This window comes from Ochlerotatus camptorhynchus, unplaced genomic scaffold, assembly GCF_037179485.1.
Source record: "Ochlerotatus camptorhynchus isolate MF236.1 unplaced genomic scaffold, CSIRO-AGI_Acam_v1.1 ptg000250l, whole genome shotgun sequence".
NCBI classification, from domain to species: Eukaryota; Metazoa; Arthropoda; class Insecta; order Diptera; family Culicidae; genus Ochlerotatus; species Ochlerotatus camptorhynchus.
This window is the reverse complement of record NW_027040740.1, coordinates 419,651-442,146: the sequence shown is the minus strand read 5'-3', so window position 1 is coordinate 442,146 and position 22,496 is coordinate 419,651. Positions and strand designations below refer to the sequence as shown.

At 39.3% G+C, this 22,496-nt stretch overlaps 1 protein-coding gene across 2 annotated transcripts in view; it reads left to right on the top strand.

The window, feature by feature from the left end:
• emp (epithelial membrane protein) overlaps positions 1-22,496 on the top strand; it is a 101,304-nt gene that overhangs the window by 28,368 nt on the left and 50,440 nt on the right. The gene's annotated exons all lie outside the window — the stretch shown is intronic.

The window sequence follows — 22,496 nt, the reverse complement described above, 5'->3', positions numbered from 1 at the left end:
CATTAGTCATGCAATACAATTAAAGTGTTTGTAAGAGTAACGTTAATTGCAGGCTAGCGCGTAAACTATAATATCATCACGTATGCGTTTTTAGTAAGAAGTATTTAGACAGTGAGAAAAAGTAACACGATCATTATCATATTTAACGAAGCAATTTAACTTGAATCTTTGCGTGATGGTTTTTCATCAGAAGCTATTGTTGATTATTTTAGATAAGTTTTCTCAATGTTAGCATTCTGTCGAAGAAATTAAGGTTAAGCAGATAGGAGGATGTACAGTATTTATATGCTTCTGAGTGTTGATAAAATATCTTAAATTTATCAATTTAAATAGTTTATGTTAACTCATTTTTATTCCAAAATCAGTAGTTCTATTCTACCAATATTAAAACTGATCATAAGGCTGGATCAACTTAACCACCCCCTGCTCCCCCCCCTGATTTTTTAATCTGTTGCGAGGTCCCCAACAACTGTGCAAATTTCAAGGAATTTGGTTTGGATATGGATTTGCGGAATGTAAAATGCCACTTCAATGGTAAAGTGAATAATAATGAGCCTATATGAAAATTGTTAGGCTTAAAATGGTCTTACTGTGTTTGTTTATTTAGTTGGCCTCCAGGTTAGATTCGGATATTTTCTGCACGACCACAGGTAAATACTCAGAACGGAATTTGAGCCAGTACACAACATGTGCTATATCACAATCCAAAAAATAGAAGGTCATTGGTAATTGTATTGAATTCCCAGAACAACATTAGACCACACCTACACTGAACCAATTTGACATATTCCTGTTATGTGGAAATCTAATAAATTTGCGCTATAAGATAATCCATTGAAAATGATATGATTGAAAATGTGTCAGGTAAATTCTATATGAATATCTGATGCATTTACAATGCTGATAATTTGGTAACTTTTATGTGATCGTCATATGATAAATGAAAATCAGTCAAATTATAATAATTAACTGAAATGGATTTGAAACCCATAAGCATAAGCTTTGCGTTTCACCACAATATAATATATGTGTCATAAATCAATCGAAGTAAAGTTTATGTGAAAATCACATGAAATTTACTTCTTCTTTTGACACATATATTTAATCGATTTCTAAAAATAAATCGAAAAATAAACATCAGGCAGTGGGAGCTTTCACAGTTGTGTCTTTTTTTTATTGTAGCTGATTTGGGATTCGATCAAGAACTGTTGAGGTGTGATGCTTTCGGTTTCTGCGCTCGATTCCACTGGGCCACGGCTGACTTCAAGATTGAGCTCGTTCAATTAGCATGAAGTAAGAACAGCTCTCCCGACATGGAATGTAGTGCAACTTTATGCTCGTTTTGCTAGATTGAAGACAAATAGCACTGACAAGTTTATGTTCCGTTTCGGTGGTGTCGTTTGTTCAAATCTTTCTTAATGCGCCTGTGTGCAATAAAACAACGACTAAATTATATGAGTTGATGGAACTGGTTCATGAAGTTCGAGTACTAGGGCTGGAATCTGAATTAGCTGTGTAGAAGGCTTACAATTAGAATCACAGCAAAGTAAATATTGCAAAAGAATAATTTTTTTTCAATCTCAATACATTCTTTTCCGGAACCCCTTATCTTATGAAACAATAACAAACAAAGATTATTCAATACAGTATCATTGTTGTTAGCAATATTTACAATATCAACAATCATTTTAATGAGTGTACGACTTGGTGTACGATAACATCGTTGAAAATTGTTTCAATAATTTATGAAGAGCAATCATGTAAGATGTATTTTATTTTGAGCGATATTCATCCCAGAAAAACATGCCAAAACAAATGTTTGCTGTTGGATTTCTTAAAAGGCAAATCTATATGACTATATAATGATTGGGATAAATCTGTTTACAATCTTTAAACCTCAAAAATCAAAGGAAGCTATTCCAATGAGATATGAGATATACATGTTTTCCTATACTGCAAAGTTAAATGACAGTCCAATAGTTTCTACATGTCTGTTTACACGTGACATATCAACAAACGTCAAAAATCGTTAAAAGCAACTTCAATAAAATATACATGATTATCTTTTAAGATATATCTTTTAGTGAGCAATATTCATCATGAAAACAGGTATATTGTACTGAATTATCTAATAATGCAAACTTATATGATTTTCCATTACTTTCTAGATGTCTGTTCCCACATATATCAACATGACATATCAACAATTTTTCACCATGAAATATATCAGACAATATTCATATACTTTTTACCTATCGCTAACCACGTTCGAAGCCAAGTTCGAAACAAAGTATTATCAAGTACAAAGTATGTGAAATTACGATAGAAATCATTCCATATCGCAGTCATAGTTTTAAAGTGATAATACAATGGAATCTATCAATCATCACATAGAATGAATAAATCTGCTGACATTGCTATGTTATAAGATGGATCCAGTAAACGGTACATGTCGATTTGTTTCAGTGTAGAAATGGTCAAAATCTGACGTGCTCCAAAATGCATCATCCCATTATTTTCACATATCGTCACTTAAGCACATATCCAAAGTTCGCTAGTATGGACTAACGGAGCAACCCTAGAGAAGCGTCAAAGAATTATATCCTGTCATATTGCCTTTGCATTGATCTGAGCACAGGTCTAAATCCTATCGACTGGCTTGATTTCCATGATGAGGCTCCACTGCTATTAGCCTCTTAATCTGCCAGTGCCAGGTTCCAATTCAGCAATTGACTGCCGATTTCGTTTGCACCCCTTCGTAGTGTGCGGCTGACCCCCAAGATGGTAACCACCGTAGTGGGTGGCTGTTACACAGGTGCGTTCTTAAAATTCTTAAATTGAAAAATCTGATTAGATTTTCGAATGTTTCGTAAACTCACTAAGATTACCTAAAATTAGGTAAGCAGCTCATAGTGCACTGTTGGGTAAAAGCATCCACATTTATTTTACCTAATTTTTAGTAAATATGTAGGAATATACTCAATAATAAGTAAAAAATCTGATGAGTTTTTTTTCGGATTACCAATAAACATAAAATAAATCACAAAAATCTAAAAACATAAGTAAGCGTTAAGGAAGCAAACATATTCTGGATTGAAAATAGCAAACATTTGTTACTAACATTCTTCAATTCAACTCCCATGCATAAGACTCTGTTTGCTATCACATTAGGGTAGTTTTTACTTTATGTTGGGTGAAAACATAATCGCGCGTATTGCTGCCTGTTATTCTGATGTGCATGTGAGACGGTCTAAGAAAAAGGGAAGAACAAATCGAGTTATCGTGCTATTAGCGCTTCTTATATGCTTGTCCTTTAGTCTGGTATATTTCTCAAGAATTGACGGACGAGTGGTGAAGATATATTCCTAATAATCGCAACGTGCATGGTTCGTGTCCTTTCTGTCTGTTTTCTTTTTAATTTTTTTTTTTGAACATCCTTCATTCCTTCCAACCATCAAGTAATTTCTTCCCATTCAAACCCTTAGGTGCGAGTACTCAAAATTAGTACATGGGACTTTACTTATTTTTGGCTTCCCACACTTTAGTACCTAGTGCATGAAATAAACTTAGTTTCGGGTACTTTTTTCTAACCAGCACTCAAAATAATCCACACGTTAAAGTTACGTGAAAAATCACGTAAGGCATCTTGTTTCGTTATTCTATCAGCTTTACGTGAATCACGTAGCATGTATGTGATGCCACTTAAAGTAAATTTCTGTTGAACACACTAACGCATTTAATAAAATTTACGTGATTTCCACTTAGACAATTTCTATGTGTGTTTCACGTAAACATAACAAGATTTTCACTTCTGAAAAAAGTGTACGACACTCAGCATAGTGCACAGCATGGCGGCGAAATACAGAGATGTTTTCTTTATTTTTTATAAAATAATGGCAAGATGTAAGTATTAGATAAAGGTTATTTTTGTTGTTGTCAAAACTCCGTGCTTACGTCATTGTTTTTACAAATAGGTGGCAGCAATCCAGCAGCTCCCCACGGAAAACATAATTTGGACTTTCATCAACCTCGATGTTATCACTATTATCACCCTGCACCTAATCGGTTTTATTTTTGTTTCAGCGAATTGTGGAATTATTTTCAATTCAATAAAAGGGCAGTATTATAATATATTGTGTAAATTTATTATAATCAATATCAATTGTACTTAAAACAACAATGACATTCATTGACAAAATCACGTAAGTTCTGCGCGATAGTCATGTGACGTTGAAGCTTGGCGAAATGAGTGCATCTACATGAGAATCACATAACTCTTACGTGAAAAGTACGATGGAAGAAATCTACGTATGTTTTCACGTAGCATTGACGTGAAGATTATTTTGAGTAGGCTACATCTTAATTCGTACACGTACACTCAAAAAAGTCCACACGTCTGATCGAAGTGTTCACATTTGTTTTAAGTGTATTTCACCAATGTGTTCTAAACGTTTATTTCTAGTGTTTTATACTTTGAAATGTTGATAATATTTCCCTATCAATTTAAGTGTACACAGATTTAAAAATCTGAATTCTACTGGTGATGTATACATCCATGCATGCAAACATTCATGTATGAAAACATCCTTTTCACGTAAACTACCAACTTGCAATAAATGTTGCTTGCAAAGATAGTCGATTGCATACAATATATGGAATATTTCATTACATGTTTCATAAATTTACACGATCTATAATGTGAACTTGCATGATATATGACGCTTAATTTATGTGAATCATAGTAACGGTTACATTCGCTCAGTTCGTGAGGGTTGGGAGGGAGCATCAGGGTATCATTTGACCTGGAACTGGACGATTGGAGTGATATGACAACCTGAGTCTAGGAGGGAATAAACACTATCATTTTCTTTATCCTACACGGATAGAAATCTCCTTATACCTTTTGGCAAATTTCTATTGCTGAATATTCATAAAATGTATAAGTCAACTAATAAGCAGACACCTTGCAGAAAGTTAATGAAGATCATGTGTCAAATGAAATGTATAAGCGGTCACACATACCTTTTATGCATTCTTATAGGACCTATGTGGTTTGTCTTATGGAATGGATAAGGCTGATGTTTTGGTAAAAATGTATAAGTGAAACACATGAATAAAATAATTGATTTTCAATTCGTGTACCGATTCGATTGTCGTGGTGTGAATTCCACTCCAACAGTTTCAGTGAGATTGACGCACCCTTCTTAACAAACCATCCTGTAGGAAGCTTAATAAGTATCGCGAATTGCGTTATCCGATGTTGTAACCGACTGTTACAAATTGTTAGTACTTTTTAATTTGTGCTTATGTTTTGTGTACAGTCACGTCTCTAGAGTTAAGTGGTGTTGGATTAAATTTAGGGCAGTAGTAGGGTTAGTAAATGTTAGTAAAAATGTACCTAGTGTCTTTTAAAAATGTTATAGGTTAGTGGAATTTGATTTTTGTACAAAATAAGTGGGGTGAATCGCATGCAACAACAACTAAATGATAGAAGAGTAGACCAGCAGGCGAAGTATGCGTAAATCTACAAAGGTGGCGTTAACGTTACTAAAAGAATGGTTAGCGAGAGTTGAGAGGAAAACAAATCCGCTATGTCTCCGTTGGACTGCTGATACATGCCGATATGATGACTCGGCTATGAAGGTATCGCTCGAAATCTCTGGGACATGCAAAAATCAACTCACCGACGTTTACACTGTGAAAGAATTGAAACTGCCTTCTCAGTCGCTATCATTTGAGGAGCTTTCCACGAAGTATGCTTATCTATAGGAAATACCGATAGAGTCGTACACAAATATTCAGCCTCGTATCTGTAACAAGTGTAAGTGTTGCGTCCAAGATTGGTGAGATTAATCGCAGGTAGTTTTCGTATATTTAGTTATTAAATTCCAAGAAAAAGTTTAAATGTTCGTAAAAGGTAAAACGTTCCAGAATCCCCACGAACGCAGCCAGTAGGAGACACTTCGCTATAAATTGTAGAACAATGCCACTAGCCACCACCAGAACACGCTGTGTGCAGTAATGAATGGACGTCCATAGGGGTGGCGTAATGGGGGCCATTGCGTGGAGAATTCGTGGCACGTACGACGGTTCAACGGTCACGGTTCGGGATCATCGTTCACCAAGAGGCAGAGTCATAAGCCTGGTGATCATTAAAGACTAAGGACACATAGCGAAAGTCAGAGCTAAAAACCTTTAGTTTGATTGTGAAAACTAAAGCTAAAGTGAAGTGAGCTAAATTTAAAGTTTAAATAAGTTGTAGAGGAAGTTGCCATGCACAATTGGACAGCCAGGTAGTTAGCATCACACAAAAAACCCCAAACCAGATAACACCGTTGTCTAGTGAGATCATGTCAATCGATAACCGCCATTTAAAATTCTCCATCGCGCCCACAGGACCTCGCGGTTTTACCGTAACGTTTACGTATTTAACGTATTTTTCCGGAGTCGACCACGCCAATCGCCGGTAGTGTGTCCGTATCGTAGATCGTTAACCTGATACCACAGCTACAGTGTGCGCCACCAATCCAGGCAAGCCAACTTACCCTTGTAGTTCGTTTAAGCCTCGAGTCCGTCACCATACTCGAGTGGCGTACGGGACAGGTAGAGGCGTCCACCCCTGGCCCAAGATGGTGACGCGGTACCAGAGGAACGAGAGGAACGACGACGACGGCAGTGGCAAGTGAAGGGGCCCCAAAGAAAATACGAAGAGTAGCGCTAGCACAAGGTAGGAGTAGTCAACTAAGGAAGTGGGAGACGTCAGAGTCTAGACCGTCCGTGAAGTGAGAAGGAAGTGAAATTAACAAAAGCGAATAAAGGGTGAGTTTCTCTTGAGCGAACTTTAAGTTTTTTCTTGGTTCGCGGAATTGTCACGAGCGTGTGCCGACTCTGAGGCTTGGAGACGGGGGTCTCATCAGTGCTGGGAGTAACACCACACTGGCACGTTACATATCCTAATTGGTATGAACAACATACGAGTTGTGCATCCTTTGGAAAGTCGTGAGGGTGCAGAACACGAACTTATAGCAGCCAAGACAAGACTGGGATGGATGGTGTGCGGGACGTGCCCTACGGGAAACAGACCGTGCTCGACTACTGCACCACACAGTTTTCATATATGTCATCATTCTTCAGAAATTGACGCCGAACTGAATGCAGCGATCAAGGATCATTTTGCACTAGAAAACCTGGGAATTTTGAAGCCGGAAAAGTTGCTCTTATCAATAGAAGATGAACGTTCAACCAAGATGATGCGATCAGTGACGAAGTTCGAGAATGGAATGTATCGAACAGGGCTAGTGCAGAAATTCGAACGTCATTCGACTTCCAGACAGCAGGCCCATGGCATTGCGACGACACAACTGCCTGATGAAAAGAATGGAACGTGATCCTAACCTGGCTGCAACACTTGAAGTTAAGATGGATGATTATATGCAGAAAGCTACGTCCACCAGCTGTCGCCAGAGGAATTGCGAGAACCCAGGAATTTCATATGGTACTTGCCAATGTTCCCTGTGTTCAACCCGAGCAAGCCAAACAAAGTTCGGATCGTTTGGGATGGGGCAGCGACTGTGGGTGGAGTCTCACTCAACTCTGTCATTTGTGCTGTATAGATTCCGCGAGCGGCCGATTGCAGTGTCTGGGGACATCGCTGAGTATGCTGATGAACTCGCCTGACCAACGACCAACACTGTCAACTAATTTTCTGGTGCGACCGAGATGATGTGACTGGTCAATACGTCGTGACGGTGATGACGTTTGGCGCCAAATGCTCACCGAGCTGCGCCCAGTTTATTATTAACGAAAACGCAGAACGATTTGCAGCACAGTTTCCAGAGACTGTTGAAGTCATCAGGAAAGGCCACTACGTCGACGACATGTTGGTAAGCGTCGACAACGAATAAGAAGCAATAAAGCTAGCGAAGGATATCCATTACATTCACCTGCAGGTCGGTTTCACCATGAGAAACTGGATTTCAAACTCTCCAGCTGTTGTGCAAGCACTAGGTGAGACTGGAACGGCTGAGAAAAGTTTGGACGTGAACAAGGAAGCAGTACTGGAGAAAGTCCTTGGAATGTGATGGGACACCAAGACGGATACCTTTTGCTACAAACTTTCTACAGAGCGCAATCAAAAAACTTCTTTCTGGCATCAAGCATCCCACGAAACGAGATGTACTGCGTGTATTGATGTCGGTGTATGACCCTCTCGGGTCATCCCACTGCATGGTATATTTGAAACTGCTGTTCCAAGAGATTTGGAGAGAGGGATGTTCATGGGATGACGATATCGGTGAAAAGCAATTAGTAAAGTGGATGAATTGGCTGCAACATCTATCGGAGGCTGAATCGGTGCGAATTCCACGATGTTATCACTTATCTTCTTTGCGTGGCAGGGAAAATACAGTCGAGTTGCATACGTTCGTAGATGCCAGTGAACTCGGGTACGTAGTGGTTTGTTATTTTTGGTTAATGGAAGGAGATCAAATATCTTGCTCATTGTCGGATCGAAATGTAGAGTTGCCCCTATCAAGTTCGTATCGACTCCCCGACTTGAACTCCAGGCGGCGGTTGGCACCCGTTTAGCAGGAAGCGTTGAGGAAGGACACTCCATCAAGATTGGTCGGCGTGTTTTTTGGACGGACGCCCGTGATGTTATGTGTTGGCTTAAGTCGGATTATCGGAAATACTCCCAGTTTGTTGCTTTCCGTGTTGGCGAGATTTTAGAAGCCACAGTTATTGAACAGTAGAAATGGATTCGTGGAAAAATCAATGTTGCCGACGAAGGTACAAAATGGAATAGCCTGCCGAGTTTCGACATCAGCTGCCGCTGGTTTGCGGGACCATCTTTCTTATCGAAACCGAGAGTGGAATGGCCGGAAGCATAGATCAACGAAGAAACAGCAGAAGAACTCCGACCACGATTGATGCACCATCACGTCCAGCTGGCCGGAGATTTTTTGCGTCCGGAAAACCATTCCAATGGTGCCATCTACAGCGACTTAGCGCTCTGGTGCAGCGGTCAACATCAAGCGAAAACTGCAGGGTAAGACACTACTTCAAGGACCACTGACCAGCCAAGAACTACTAGCGGCGGCCAATTATCTGTACAAGGGTGCTCAATGGGAATATTACCAGGATGACATGGCGACATTGTCTTCAGGTAAGCCAAATTTATCGAAAATCAGTTATCTACGTATTTGATGACGCGGATGATGCGTGTACGCAGTCGTATCGAAGTTTTCGGTTTTGCTGACGAGAAACGCAGTTTCCTATTGTACTACCAGGCCGTCACCCGCTTACTAAACTAGTGCTTCAGGACGTCCATGATAAGTATCACCACCAGTGCAACGAAACTTTCGTCAATGAAGCTCGAAGGAAGTTCAACAATCCAAGAGTACGTGTCGAGTGTGACAGAGTACGTATAGAGTGTTCCCGCTGCAAAATCCGTCGAGCTGAACCTGATCCTCCTATGATGACGAACCTCTCAAAAGAGCGACTAGCACACTTTGTTCGACCCTTCACTTACGTAGGAGTTGGTTATTTCGGCCCGTAACAGGTCATTGTTGGCCAGCGCACAGAGAAACGATATGGAGTATTAGTTACTGTCTTGACCACACGTGCGATCCATATAGAGGTAGCACATTATCACTCATCGGATTCGTGCATAATGGCCCTCCGTAATTGCTTCTTCAGACGGAGAACTTGTAACGTTAGTGTTGTGCACACAACGCACTGCAGCTTAAGCGCCACTCTCTAACTAGAGAGACTGCTGACGCGTTTTCCGGTCCGGCTATGAGATTCGGTCTGAGGGCGAGTTTAAGTAGCTCAAACACTACGAATTCCCTAGCTGACCCAAACGGGAAACAAAATATGCGAAAAGGAAAGAACAAACTCTTAATATTAAAGTATTTAGGATGAAGCTTCACAATCAATTACGCAAAGAGGCATTTATTTTATCTAGGAACTTCTCAGAGTTTGCCAACTATTTATATTAGTCTGGGAAGGATCCTAAATTTGAGCTCAAATCAACTATGCTAGACTTACGGTTCCGATGCTACTTCTCTTCGTTCCGCTGAACGAAGAATGTTGCGACGTTGCTCGGTGCGACAAAGGCGATGTCGTACGACGAGGAAAAGTTGCAGAGCAATCGCAATGAGAAGCCGATGCTCAACCACACTGGGCTTGGTGGGAGTCAGCAAGATTTGAATTCGATCAATGGGTCCAATTTGCGCTCGATTTCACATTGGGTTGACTAGCGGTCGATTCGCTCGACGGATGAGTGGCAGTTACGGTACGTGGATCACTGGGTGGGTTTATTAGATGAAATAGGACCCGACAAATCGTTCACCCTCCGGGGTCACGAACGGATGGAATCCACCGGATATCTCACGATCCACGGTAATCACGGAGGCACGAATATTGAGCTCCGATGCGTAATACAATTCCTAGGCACTCGTCGAGGATTCGTAGAGCATTTCCCTTCGTTGAAGGGAAAACTAACTACCCCGCAACGAAATTAAACTCTGCGTATCTCTTAAACCACGCAATAACACATACTTGCGTTTTTTTTCTATTTTTTTGTTCACAATTAATTGTCCGATTTCGACGGTTAATACTAGGTATTGAACTAAAACAAATTTACAATACACTGGAGTCGCTTTTTACGCGGGTGATACGTCCCGCGTAAAAAAAAACCGCGTAAAAAAAACCGCGTAAATTCCGGAATCCGCGTAAAAAAAACCGCGTAAATTCCGAAATCCGCGTAAAAAAAAACCGAGTAAAAAAAGACCGTGTAAGAAAAAACCGCGTAAAAAGCGATATACCGCGTAAATTCTGAAATCCGCGTAAAAAAAAACCAAAATCCGCGTAAAAAAAAACCGCGTAAATTCCGGAATCCGCGTAAAAAAAAACCGCGTAAATTCCGAAATCCGCGTAAAAAAAAACCGCGTAAAAAAAACCGTGTAAAAAAAACCGCGTAAAAAGCGACTCCAGTGTAATTAACAATTCCAGTGAAATACAAGTGAAAATCTTCTATCACTGCTCACCTCAATTTTCAAAGCAAAAGGCACAGTTAATTGTAGTAATCAATAGGTACGTCTGGTACGTCTGACTTGAATGCGTAACTTCACGAAAGTGATTGTGTGACCAGTTGAAAACGCCTGATCAAGGACTAGGCTAATTGCGTCGCAGAAAATTCAAAATTCATTTGTTGGCGGAACAATTGCTCAAACGCCGTGAAGATTTGGAAAAGCCCGATCAAGAGGTTTCTCCTTCGCATTCCCGCCTACAGTACAAGCCGCGCAATTATTTGAGATCCATATCTCTGAGTGTGAGCCATCTCACTACGCTGGCACTCATACTCCTAACATCCGGTTTGCTACCTGTGTCTGCGTAAGTGAGAGAATTTTAATTGAGTGGAGCCATAAAAAACAATCGTTACGCGCACGCCGCACTTTATCTAGTGGTTGAAAGATGGCACTGCCACATGCTGTCAGATGTAGTTAAAGGGTGATACGGTCAAAATTTGGTCAATATCAACTTGACGTATTTCTTTCAATTTTGCATTTAAAAAACCTGAACACCCCTCATTTTGAAGGTGTGTGTGTGTAGAATGTTGCTCCTATTTTGATTTTGGAATTCACTCTTCAGTTGTCAAAATGCCGTCCAAGCAAGAAGAGCAGCGTATCAAAATATTGCTCGCGCATCGCGAAAATCCGAGCTACTCGCACGCAAAGTTGGCAAAATCGCTAAAAGTTGCCAAATCAACCGTTACAAATGTAATTAAAGTGTTTGGGGAACGTTTGTCGACAGCCAGGAAGTCTGGATCGGGGGAAATCGAAAACCGGAAGCCGCTGAGACGACAAAGAGAGTTGCCGGTAGTTTCAAGCGAAACCCTAACCTCTCTCTCCGAGATGCCGCAAATAAGCTGGGTGTATCGTTTACAACCGTGCATCGAGCCAAAAAACGAGCCGGACTATCGACTTACAAGAAGGTAGTGACTCCAAATCGCGATGATAAACAAAATACGACGGCCAAAGCGCGATCCCGGAGGCTGTTCACGACGATGCTGACGAAGTTTGACTGCGTGGTAATGGACGACGAAACCTACGTCAAAGCCGACTACAAGCAGCTTCCGGGACAGGAGTTTTATACGGCAAAAGGAAGGGGAAAGGTAGCAGATGTTTTCAAGCACATGAAACTGTCAAAGTTCGCAAAGAAATATCTGGTTTGGCAAGCCATCTGTACCTGTGGCTTGAAAAGCAGCATTTTCATAGCTTCCGGGACTGTCAACCAAGAAATTTACGTGAAAGAGTGTTTGAATAAACGTCTGCTGCCTTTCCTGAAGAAACACGGTTGTTCCGTACTGTTTTGGCCGGATTTGGCATCTTGCCATTACGGTAAAAAGGCCATGGAGTGGTACGCCGCCAACAACGTGCAGGTGGTTCCCAAGGACAAGAACCCTCCCAACACGCCAGAGCTCCGCCCAATTGAGAAATACTGGGCTATTGTCAAGCGGAACCTAAAGAAGACCAAAAAAACTGCTAAGGGCGAGCAGCAGTTCAAGGCAAACTGGCTTTCTGCGGCGAAGAAGGTGGACAAGGTGGCTGTACAAAATCTGATGGCAGGGGTCAAGCGTAAGGCCCGGCAATTCGGATTTGGAAAAGCGGAAGCCTAACTGAATATTTTTCCTGAATTTTATACTAATTGAACTTGAAAAAGAAATTTAATTTGATTTTTTAAATAAACGATTTCACCGATTTACACGCGTTTTCCCTTGACCAAATTTTGACCGTATCACCCTTTACAACAGTATAGTCCGCAATAAGAGGGACTGTTACAAACTCCACTGCAAATAATAAGCGATCGAGGCACCAACTTCGTAGGAACATCGAAGGAGCTCAAAGAGGCGTTAACGCAAGTCGACAACTACAAAATTATGACTAAGTTCACCATGGCGTCTACTTCGTGGAGTTTCAACCCACCTGCGTCCCCACATATGGGCGGCATATGGGAGAGGATGATGCAGACGGTAAAAAAGGTTCTTGCCGAAATCAAACCGAAGCGCCTACCAACGGACGAAGTCCTAAGGAACCTGATGGCTGAAATAGAAAACGTCGTGTAGACCATTGACTCATGTTCCCGTCGATGATGAATCGTCTCCCGCGTTGACACCAAACCACTTTTTAGTTGGATCTTCGAATGGTTCTAAACCTTTAGTACCGTATGATGATAGTGTTTTGGCTATGCGACAGTCATGGAAAACGTCGCAGATTCTCGCCAACTATTTTTGGAAACGCTGGGTTCTCGAGTACACCCCAGTAATTACTCGCCGAGCAAAATGGTTCAACCTAGTAAAACCTATTCCTGTTGGAGACATTGTTATTGTCGTCGATCCCAGTTCCCCAAGAAACTGCTGGCCCAAAGACAGAGTAGTCGCAGTCAAGGCTTCGAAAGACGGGCAGGTACGTTCAGCAACGGTTCTGACCACTTCGAGGATCTACGAGAGACCAGCGGTGAAATTGGCGGTGCTAGACATCGATATAAATGGGAGTATGCTGGACCAGGGTCGAACTGCTGGGGGAACTGTTGCCAATAGTTCCTTAGTTTTTTCTATTTAATTAACCAGTGAACTAGTATAATCAGGTTAGAAAAAAAAAACCATGAATTTAATATGAATTTGTTTTTTTCTTTAGAAGTTTTGCAAAGAGGTTATTAGCAGCCACATTTTTACTATTCTGCAGAGTCACGGAATTCTCCAACCAGGAGTTATTTAAGGTACGGTAATGTAAATTAATGATTCTTGAATATTGATATATAATGAATATTAATTGTTTACTCAGAATTTGTAATATTCTTGTTGTGGGATACACCCTAAGCATAGTGAAATGCTCACAGCAATACACCTTACGGCTAGCTGTCAATTGACGCAGGCAGGGTCAAGAGAAATACAACATCTGGCAACACTGCTCTCACCGTCGTTGGTTGGTCTCACCGTTATTCGTCCTCTTTCTCCAACTGCCCATCAGACAGTTAAGACGTGGTAAGCGGTCCTCCGTTGTCGTGGAACAATTCATGCGTGTGGTCAACGAGCTAAACTTCACACTTGTGTCCAAATCTTGAACCGGATGCAAAACGATAATTTGATCATAAGAACATTCAAAACGTAAGTTGCAATACTTTAATACATATAAAGTCTGTTCCAGTTAGTATTTGGCAGCTTCTTTTTAATTACTGTAGCGCCTCTAGTTGTCGTAGCAAGAAATTATTGACAGCGTTTTGATTCGGAAGGATTGTTTATTTAGTAGTGAAAATTTTATCAGGATTCATATACTTGTTCAAAAGTTATCGAAGATGGAACGTAACAGACGTGAAAAAATTCTGCACACTCACATTTTGATGGACGACGAAACTTATGTAAAAATGGACTTTGGACAAATCCCGGACCAAACATTTTACTTTACTAAACGTAAGGGGATACTCCTGATAAATTCAAATTTGTCTTTGCAGATAAATTCGCTCGCAAGATGATAATTTGGCAAGGCATCTGCAGTTGCGAAAAGAAAACAAAGGTTTTCAGCACTGGAGCGACTATGAATCGACAACTTTACAAGGAGGAGTGTCTCCAGAACATAATTTTGCCGTTCATTCAATCACACGAAGGTCTCGTAAAGTTCTTGGCCAGAATGCTATAAGCAGAATAATGTCGATTTTATTGAGAAAAGTATCAATCCACCAAATTGTCCAGATTTTCGCACAAATGAAAAATTTTGGGCAATTACCAACCGCAAATTGAAGAAATGTGGCAAAACAATCAAAACACCATCCGATTTGGAGAAGTGGTGGAAAAGGATGGTAGATAAGGTTGACAGTAATACTGTGCAAGACATGATGAGAGGTATTCCGCGAAAAGTTCGAAAATTCATCCATTTTTTCCAAAGCTGACGATTTTTTTGTTGTTGTATTTTTCCCTTAAAGCTAAATAAAAAATCCTACGAAATGATATCTTTATCGTTTTTGTACTTTATTTTCCCATGGAGAAATTACCTATTTTGGGCGACCAAATTCTAAATGGAGAAATTTTAGCATAACCTTAACATGTTCCCAAATTTGTAGGGAACTTTAACGTAGTGCTGAAAAAACACGTTAGAAAGTTCGTAAAGTCTATTTTTTTTGTTGCCAAGTCAACTAAACTATGTTAATATTTTTAATATTTTAAATCGGGTTTCTGATGTTTTTACTTTTCTGGAAATGATATAAAACTCTTTTTTCTAATGGTATAGTCGCATATTGACGGGTTCGATGATTCATATTTTTTATCGAATAGATAGTTATAGCAGATTGTTTTCTCATTTAAAAGCTGAATGTTTATAAATAATATGTAATAGAAAGATCCATGGTCAAATTTATAGATGCACTGCTCACAAATTACTGGTCTCTGAAAAATCGTGTAAAAACAATAATCCGGACTTTTAAGGTAACGAGATCAGCAGATTAATACAAATGTGAGGAATTAACCTTCCTAGCGTTAAAAAAAACATTAGTAAACGTGGGAATTGAATTACCCTAGTAATTCAATGTGAGTAATGAATTTCTGAGGGCCTTTGATGTGACACTAATTCAACTGATGTTTGGCTATCTGAAAAAAATGGCTTCGTTGAAGATCAATTAATTCTCATAGTTTTATTCAACAACCCAGATATATGTAGGTGCTGTTCAAGTCATCCGTGAAACGTTGCTTGCGATACTGAAATTCGCGTATTGCTCAATCTTTGCCATTCGAAGGAGAAAAATATCAAAGAGAACAGCCTCGGCCGTCAACTGGGCAGTGTAAATGTTTCATGTTTGCTTTATGACTAATACTGACTTCGCTGTAGACAACACGAGGAAAAAAGCTGTAGAAGATATATCTCTCTTGGCCAACATCGCCATCAGCTTGAAACAACTTGGACAACGCCGCGCGGTGGTGATCGTGAATGCTGAAAATGAAAAAAAAAGTTACCTGCCTAGTATACAACGACAATTTTCAACGTCTTATACAGCGAACGTTGCAATTCATAGGCTGTTAGGAAAACAGGGTTGTATTAAAGTGACCCTACAGGTATGGGTCATCTAAAAACAATTATGGATCAGTCAGTCTAGCGTGTTAATCAAATGGAAGTGATCCACAATTGTGGAGTCAGTTGGTGAATATATTTTAAGTTTTGTAATGTTTATCTGAGTGGTGCGGAGTCTATCATCTGCAATTTTTAAGTTATTTTGCTTGAAAAATATTCATTTTCTTGTCTTTGTTAACATCCTCCCAACACCACTCTCAAATTGGTGGGTCGGAGGCGAACCAGCCCCAGGCTGAAAGCCTCCCTAATAAAGATAAATATATCAATCAATCTCAAATTGGCACCTTTTTCCCAGAGCAAAGATTAAAACTAGTTTGTGACTTTCTCATTATTTGTTTATAATTGCTTGATTAATCCAATCTTTTGTGAAATTCGGAATAAACTTAAAAATGGTTATCAAGTAAGAATCTGATAAATATCAAGTCACACGGTCGATTATGCTTTTGCTGCTTTCTCAAAAACCCGTTTATTTGATGTTTAGGTTTTCTTTACTATATTTTCAATCATTAGTGATTATTGCAATGAATTATTCGTACTTTTTTATTGGTGAATTAATGTGCCCAGCCTTTAAGATACACTTGTTTGATTACTTTACAATTTAATTCAAGGATAAAACTTTGAGTGTTGATCCTTATACTATGTATTTCGATCAAATCAATTTAAAATTAAGCCTTGGTGATCGTTGGATTTTTTTGACAGCACCAGTTGGATGTTTGTTGACTCCGCACCACTCAGATGTTTATGAAAATTTTTGACTAATACATTTCAGATTCCATGTTAATCAAACAATCTACCTATATGCAAAGCCTTACTCAGAATGTTTCATGGGAACGTGCAAGGTTACTACAACTCACTTCAATATAATTGCTATTTATGCAACAAGTTGCAAAAATATGTTTTTTTTTTTGATAATTACGTCTAGAGCTGAAAAAAATCTAATTTTGCATATACCATTTTTTGCACTCAAAAGAGTGTCACTAGGTGCTGAAAACTAGAACTTTTCGACATTGTTATTTTAGTTAAGAACTTAGGCCATTATGTTATTCAAAACAGTTTCGAAAAGTGACACTTTTCAGTACTGAGAGCAAAAAAAAAATAGTTATTTATGCAACAAATTGCAAAATGAACAAAATAAAGATTTTTTCAACACGAGTCGTACATTTATCCAATGAGGCTTGCCGAGTTAGATAATTACGACGAGTGCTGAAAAATCGAGATTTACAACGCGTTGCATACAATTTTTTTTTTCAGTTTCGAAAAATACGCTTCGTGTTTTAATTATAGTATAGAACGCAGTTTCAAGAACACACCATAATTAAAACGTATTGCCATAACTGGTTCACTTACCCTATATGGTATAAAATTTAATGGCGTCCGTGCTATTTTGGGTAGGAGAAGAATATTAACAAAGTGAAATGAAAATCATTTTTTCAACAATACTCGCCCTCAATCCATCGTCATCCATATTACCTTTTCAATAATATTGTCAGTATGTCAATTTATTGTCAATGTATAGACCCGTGTAACGAGCGCGTATTTTCATTAATGTTGTCAATATTTATATATTGATAATATTGTAAGGAAAATTTACCATACATATTTATTGTCATTATGACATGGTAATGTGACATATAGCGCACACGATATTATCGCTAGATTTAGTAGAAATTTACACGATATTTCATGTAAATTTAAACGCAATTTCGCATAAACCAGCAATATTGCGTACAAACTTGAAAGCAATTTGGTTGTTTATGCCGACAAGTTATTCCATATGATTAACATCTTTACACCATTTGGAAAGAAGAGCTTAATTAATGCAATGGAAAAGTAAGGTGCTTTCTTTGAAGGGGAGATTGCTGCGTATTTTTCAGTAGTGGGTTTAAGCCTTTGTGACTAAATGGTATGATGTTAAAGGAGGCCCTTTCCATGGACATGGAGGTTGACGGTACTGAAGCAAAGGGTTATGTTTAATTTCTTTATATTTGCAACGATGATGATTTCCTATAGTGACACATATCACCTTCTTAATGCTTCAGTATGCCTCAAACGATTAATTCTCGGTTGTTATTAGAACTTCCTTGATGAAATCGACTGCAGTAATTCTGATTATAGTATCATATTTGTTCTGTATACAGAGGAACTGGTAGGACTTATTAGAAACTTCTCACCAATAAAGTAATGTAGAAGAGCGTAAATTTTGCATATAATTTTATTATTATTTTGTTTTATTTAAGCATATTATTTTTGTTACAGTCAATTATCATTAGCATACGATACAAGAGTGCTCGTTTTTACGTAAAATAATCAATATTTATTTTGTAATTACGTTTAAAAGTTTTTTTTTAGTGGCGCATGTACACAGGCCTAATAGAAAGATAGGCAGTGTATCAAGTGTATCATGAAGAATGGTTGCATGCAGGGTTGCTTCCACTCACTTGCTATAGATGAGTGATTTTCGGAGTTTTATTCGTTAGATGTTGTAGTGGAGATTTGTGTCAATTTCGCTTTCAGAGTGTCGCAGTCAGCGGTTTTATGATTCGTGAGCGCTCGCGATTCGTAGAACCGTTGATTGTGACTGCAAGTGGATTTGGCGGGTTTTGTGAGTCGGACGCTTGCTTTTTGGCCTCTTCTTGTGTCTAACATGTGCAGAGTATCATTATAGGGTCTAATGGTTTTGAGATTCCTGGTTGCATGAAATATATTTGTGACATTTTATTTCTTTCATGTACTTATCGTAAATAATAGTTATTCAATAATAGATAGTTCATCCATATATTCGTACTTCGACGCGAAGCGCTGTAGATTATGAGATGCGTGATGACCCTGGAGGGATCGATTTTCCTTACTGAGCAGAAAATCATGGATTTAACCCCAGCACAATAAATCGTTGTGCATCATTTGTATATTTGATATTGAACATTAACCTCGGAAACTATTTGCATATCAAGCGAAAACGTAGTCCTGTATTGTCGCGAAGCGTTATGGTTCTTTGATGCTCGATTACCTTGGAGGGATCGTTTTTGCTTGCTGAGCAGAAAATCATGGGTTTAATCCCAAGCTCTCCGTCATGACTCTTAAAATTCATGATCACTAAACAAAATGAATGTGTTCTTTCGATAGCCGGCTATCGAGAGATTAAATAAACAACAAATAAACAATACATACTTTTGGTTGCATCGCCAACTTGAGGTGAATCCTAACCGAATGCCCTACCCAACCCTCCAACTCCGTAGCACTTATGAGGGTGTCGCTAAGTCGGTGGCCTCTCGTTAAGTAAGTGCTATATCAACATTTCCTTCCCTATCCCTAGTTATGCTAAAGATTGGCGTTGCCAGGAATAGCGACAGTCATGCTTCTGTTACTCTTATTTAGATTGGAACCAATGTTTACTCCCCAGCATTATTCCTGAAAATAGTCTAACTGAGAATTTCAGAAGAGACGTGAGTATCGCTAGTATCCAATCTACGAAGTATATCATAACAACGCTAATGCTAATGGTATGATGTTAAAGGAGGGGGCGAGCGGCGCCGGTAGTGTAGTGGTAAGCGTGATTACCTCTCACCCCAGCAGGCCTGGGTTCAATCCCAGTCGGCACCGCCGGGATGCTCTGAGGCATAACATCTCTGATCACGGGAAGTAAAGCCTTTGGTCCCCGGTTCATAAGTTGATGTGTCGATAGATAGGGTTTGGACACTGACAAACAGACATAACACTCGCAAGTTGTTCATCGAACAAGCATTTAACGGTCAATTTAAAAGTATCGTAGTTGGTAGTACCACCACCTGTGGCGCGGATAGTCAATTCCCTTATGTTTGACGTTTTCACACTACCGCCATCTGTTCAGCGTACTACCCACCAAAGTGTACTCAACAGATGGCGGTAATGTTTCAGCGACGATGTTTTACATTAAGAAATATGCAATGTGTTATGTCTGTTTGTCTGTAGTTCAGGTGTGGGAGCTGCCTTCCTGGCGTCGGTAGTACTGGTGCTCAGCATGGAAAACAAGATCGACGGAAAACAAGGGGAAAAAGGAGGGGGGGGGGGCTAAAGTCATTAGAAAAAAATGCTACGTAATATAAGTATGGCCCCTTACCAAATGTAAGCCAGTATGTTAAGCATGTCTGATGATTCTCAACGCCACCATTAATAATTTTTGATACTTACCTTTAATAAAAAAGTTGTTTTCAGCAAAGTTGTAACTGAGAATTTTCAACTATCAAGTTTTTAATCAGGGCAATAAGAGGAATAGCTAAAAGAGGAATGAGAAAAAAGTTTGATTTTACCATGCTAACTTCCATGAGTAGCGAAAAATGACGTAGAGATCAGACGTGACGTGACCTTCTCCGATTTTCATGAAACTTTGTATAATTCCTGACGAATGCTGGCGTCTATGGTATTTGTATTTGAATTTATTATTTTACATCTTTATACTGCAATGAAGCTATTCTTACTCTAAGTTGAAAAAGAACATAGAACGTCGTCGATATGTAAAGGTTTACAAAATAAAATTAAACACATCTCACGTTTCTTGAAATCTTCTACAAATAGATTTAATGGGATCGTTAGAGCCATACCGTGTGTTCCTTGGTGTAGTTTGAAGGTAATTACCTTGCCCGCAAAAATCGTTCGGGCGCATAAATTCGCAAACTTCCCAGTGATTTGGAAGTGTCGATTTCAGAGCGCAGTATCTTCAATCCAAATACAGCTTGTAGCTAAATTAATCACACGCCGAATTTCAAGCGGTTTAATGTAAATCATAGCACACCAGTCTTCATTTGGAAAAAGGTTTATCTTTCTCAACGCATTCGAGCTGTTCTTCATGGATCGTGTAATTGTATATACCATCTTCTTGTATATACACTCACTTTGAGTAAGTTTAAGGTGCATAAACTCATTAGCGTAGCTAATTGAGGTGCCTAGGGGCCAGGTTCCCTTCATATTTTTTGGTGATTCTAATTCCGACAATTTAAATTATATAAATCACCAACAAAAATCTGAAGAGAGCCTATTTTATTCGGTCCTTGCCTTCTATGCACCTCCATTAGCTACGCCAATGAGTAATATGCAAAACGAATTTACGAAGGTAAATTTTCAAATCATCGGAATATATAAGCAGACCACCGTTATGCTGAAGGATTACCATATCATCGAAGAATAATGCAAAGCAAAGGATGCCGATTCATTTGAACCAATTTTTACGCAAAGTTACCTGTCACTTAGGCTCTAAACCATTTGACGATTTTTTTTTAAATTTTGGTTAAAATTTGACAGATGGAAAGTTATCGATTAACCCTGCTATCCGAGCATGGTTATTTCTGACAGACAAGAAGTTAAATTTTGACAACCGTGGCTCGAAAACCGGTCGATCGACAGCACGGGGATTTTCGAACATAGAAAATAACTTTGGAAATGTCACTTTTAACCACGAGATAAATTTAACTCGGCAAATGGTTCACAGCCTTAGATATGAACGAAGCCATTCCCTCCGATACTCTTAGGCTGTGAACCATTTGCCGAGTTAAATTTAACTCATTGTTAAAAGTGACATTTCGAAAGTAATTTTCTATGTTCGAAAATCCCTGTGTCGATCGACAGGTTTTCGAGAAAAACTCAGCCACAGTTGTCAAACTTTAACTTCTTGTCTGTCATAAGTAACCACGCTCGTATACACGCTTATTCTGGTAAACTCAAAATTGAGTCGAATGTACTCATCTCAGCGGCAAGTAGGGCTACTCAAAATTGAGTAGCCTTATGTTGACTCACTTTTGAGTAAACGACGTTCTCACGTGAACTGATTCAAATCCACTCAGCGATATTTTCAGTTGCGGGGGGGGGGGGGGGTAGGGGGGGTTGGGTGGTATTTGTTTTGATTTTATTTAAGGAATTGAAAATTGTCTGCTCCGGATTCATTCTACCGGAGCACAATGGTTTAAAACCATTGCCCTAAGCAATTTCTACTTACCTGAAGGAATTTCCGCCCGTTTTGAGTGAAACATTCACCCGTTTTCTAGGACGTTTCCTCCAACATGGTTGACATTTTTTTCTAAGACTAGGATTTTGCAGACTGAGTGGCTTTTACTCAGTTTGACATTTCTCGTTTACTCAGTTTTTGACAACTCGATACATCGGACGAAAGTGAGTACGATCGACTCACCCGGTGAGTAAACTGAAGTTAACGTGTAGCAGGGTTAATCGATAACTTTCCATCTGTCAAATTTTAACCAAAAGTTAAAATAATCCACCAAATGGTTCAGAACTTTAGTCGAAACAGTTTGGGCAATAGGATGTTGTGATTTACGGTTGTGAAGGCAGCCTTGATGTCCGTATACGTCACCCTGTGCTCCGTCGTCCATTGTTTCCATGCATGTCGTTGTG